Below are 3,831 nucleotides of genomic sequence, written 5' to 3' on the forward strand. Positions count from 1 at the left end.
TTGCACAGTCCCCACACTTAAGAGGCCCCATCTTGGTTTAATGCTTTGCTGTTGCCATCTTGAAATACTTAATAATTTTTGAACAAAGGACACTGCATTTTCATTTTGCACTGGGTCTCCTAAATTTGGGGACCTAGTTGAGAGATGCCAAATGAAAGGAAAGGGCATGGAAAGAGAAGACAAGAAGAGGCACAAAAAGAGTTATTCCACCTTCATGATGTGCATAAGGTCAAGCTACAAGCCAGCAGGATAGCCAGGAGGACTGAAGCAGCAGAAAAATCAGAATAGCCACCGACTAGTGTTTCATGTATCTCATATATAAAGGTGGACTTCTCAACCATCAGAGCCCATGGGACTTTCTCACCTGCTTCATGTATTCCTGTGTTTACAGCCTCCTTTCCTGTGGTGGCATTTCAGTAACACTTCCTGGGTTATGTCAGTGATGGTTCAGGTTTCCTTCCTTTGAAGGACACCTAAGTGGCTGTACTAGCTTGCATTCCCACCAACAGTGTAAGAGGGTTCCCCTTTCTCCACATCCTTGCTTACACTCATTTTTTCCTGTTTTGTTAATTTTTGCCATACTAACTGGTGGTTTTGACTTGTAGTTTGGCTTGTATTTCCCTGATGGCTGGTGATGTTGAGTATTTTTTCATGTGTCTGTTAGCCATTTGTATGTCTTTGGAGAAGTGTCTGTCCATGTCTTCTGCCTATTTTTGACTGGGTTATTTGTTTTTTGAGTGTTGAGTTTGAGAATTTCTTTATAGACCTTGGATATCAGCCCCTTATCTTTATATTTGCAAATATCTTCTCCATTCTGTGGGTTGTCTGTAAGTTTTGTTGACTGTTTCTTTTGTTGTGCATAAGCTTTTATCTTGATGAAATCCTAAAAGTTCATTTTTGCTTTTGTTTCCCTTGCCTTTGGAGATGTGCCCTGAAAGAAGTTGTTGTGGCCAGTGTCGGAGAAGTTACTGTTTATGTTCTCCTCTAGGATTTTGATGGATTCCTGTCTTAAATTGAGGTCTTTCATCCATTCTGAGTTTATCTTTGCATATGGTGTAAGAAAATAGTCCAGTTTCATTCTTCTGTATGTAGCTGTCCAATTTTCCCAGCACCATTTATTGAAGATTGTCTTTTTTCCATTGGATGCCATTTTCCTGGTTTGTCAAGGATTAGTTGACCATAGAGTTCAGGGTCCATTTCTGGAGTCTGTATTCTGTTCCATTGGTCTATGTGTCTGTTTTTGTGACAATACCATGCTGTCTTGGAGCTCACACCTTTGTAATACAGCTTGAAGTCAGGCAACAGGATGCCGCCAGCTTTGTTCTTCTTTTTCAACCTTTACTTGGCAATTCAGAGTCTTTTCTGAGTCCATGAAAATTTTAGGATTGTTTGTTCCAGCTCCTTGAAAAATGCCAATGGTATTTTAATAGGGATGACATTGAAATTGTAGATTGCTCTGGGCAAAATAGACATTTTAACAATGTTTATTCTTCTAATCCATGAACATGGAATGCTTTTCCTTCTTTTTTTGTCTTCTTCAATTTCTTTCATAAGTGCTCTGTAGTTTCTAGACTACAGATCCTTTACCTCTTTGGTTAGGTTTATTCCTATGTATCTTACGGTTTTTGGTGCTACTGTTGATGGGAATGTAAGCAGGTATAGCCACTCTGGAAAACAGCATGGATGTTCCTCAAGATGTTAAAAACAGAGCTACTCTATGACCCAGCAATTGCACCACTAGGTATTTACACTAAAGATACAGATGTAGTGAAAAAAGAGGAACATGCACCCCAATGTTCATAGCAGCAATGTCCACAATTGTCAAACTGTGGAAGCAGCCAAGATGTTCTTCAACAGATGGATGGATAAAGAAAATGTGGTGTATATATATACAATGGAATATTATTCAATCATCATCAATCAGAAGGGATTGAATACCTACCATTTGCATCAACATGGTTGGAACTAGAGGAGATTATGCTAAGTGAAATAAGTCAAGCAGAGAAAAACAATTATCATATGGTTTCACTCATATGTGGAACATAAGCAATAGCATGGAAGCCATAGGAGAAAGGAGGGAAAACTGAAAGAGGAGAAATCAGAGAGGCACATGAACCATGAGAGACTATGGATCCTGGGAAACAAACTGAGGATTACAGAGGGAAGGGGGTGTGGGGATGGGGTAACCAGGTGATGAGTATTAAGGAGAGCATGGTTCATGAGAAGCACTAGGTATTATATGCAACTAATGAATAATTGAACACTATGTCAAAAACTAATGATGTACTATGCAGTGACTAAATGAACACGGTTAAAAAAAAAAAAAAAAGGACACCTAAGCATTGGATTTCCTTCGCTAATGTCATATCAGTGACCTTAGTGATACTCCAGGCAGTAGCCAGACACAAAGATCATCAAGGCTGATCTGTACATGAAGAAACAGTGGCAGGAGAGGTGCTGGAGATCATACAATAAATTAATCATTAAGTTGGACATATTCATCTTTATTTTAAAATAGTCAGTGGTTACAGCCCGCTGTGAAAATAGTCACAATCATTAATATCATATCTGAAAACCTGTAAGATACCCTACTGGTTGACACACTATGGTCAGGAGTGTCCCCCAATCCCTTTTGCATGATTTGAAACGAAAGATGACAATCTGCTTTATCTAATGCATTTCCTCAGTGAATTCATCGTTAGCATTGTCATCTTCCTTTCCAGATAAGAGTTCTTCATGTACAACTAGTCAAACATTTATGTCTTTACATGTGTTTTTTTTTCCTTCAGTGCAAACTGGACTGAAAACTGATTGAACACTTTGTTCTTCATCTATAACTAGAATTAAGACTGAAAAATGGCAAGCATTGCACAAAGGAAAGTCCCCTCTTTGTCATTTTTATGAACATCTTTATAAACATTTAATATATTTGGCTCTGTGCTAGACTTAAAGCGAATCTGAAGATAATCCTTGTCCTCAGGGAAGTAATATTATACCTAGAACGAATGAGAGAACACATACAAATACCTCCTCACTGCTGAAGGGGGGGCTGTCAAATGCAGATGTAGAATACCCAGGAATGGTGTTACAGAAATCTATTATGCCCAAAAGATCAAATCTATTATACACTAAAGATCAAATAAGCTTTTAATTTGAATTTGAAGGAGCAGGACAGGGACTATGATTTTGCTAATCCTCAGATTAAACAGCAAAGACTTTTTCACAGCGACATAAGTGAGAATACAACACTGATGGACAAAGGGAACTCCTATTCATTGTTTATGTGCTGTTTTGCCTATGTCTTTGCAAACAGTCTCTTATTTAGTCTGCAATAGACTCTTCACATTGCTGACACTGGATCAATATTTGTTTAATGATAAAGAATATGAATTTAAATCCTGTGCTCCCAAATAGAAATGTCATTTGGGATCTCTTTGTCCTATAGAGATCATTTAGTAAATGTCACCAGAATAAATGTCTTCTTTTACCAGCCTTCACCAGTTACCATCTCCCCCTACTCACTCCTAGGGTCCCCTATATGGAGATGGAGGAGGAAGCAGTTGCAGAGTTGATCTCCTTATTCTGACTGGAGTTGGTTCTTCATTGTCCCAATAGTTAACCAGAGACATCAATCTTTAGAGGCTATTATATATATCTCTCCTCTCCCACCTCAATAGTATGGTATTTTAGCTATGGTTTAACAGCACCATAAAGGAAAGCTCACCATTCCTAGAATAGCCTGTTCAGCTTCTGAAATAAACATTTTAAGAAAGTTATTCCATGTGTTGAATTAAATATCTATCTTTTAAAAATTCCTATACGCTAGCTTTC

The sequence above is a fragment of the Mustela nivalis genome, assembly GCF_964662115.1.
Source record: "Mustela nivalis genome assembly, chromosome: 5".
Taxonomy (NCBI): domain Eukaryota; kingdom Metazoa; phylum Chordata; class Mammalia; order Carnivora; family Mustelidae; genus Mustela; species Mustela nivalis.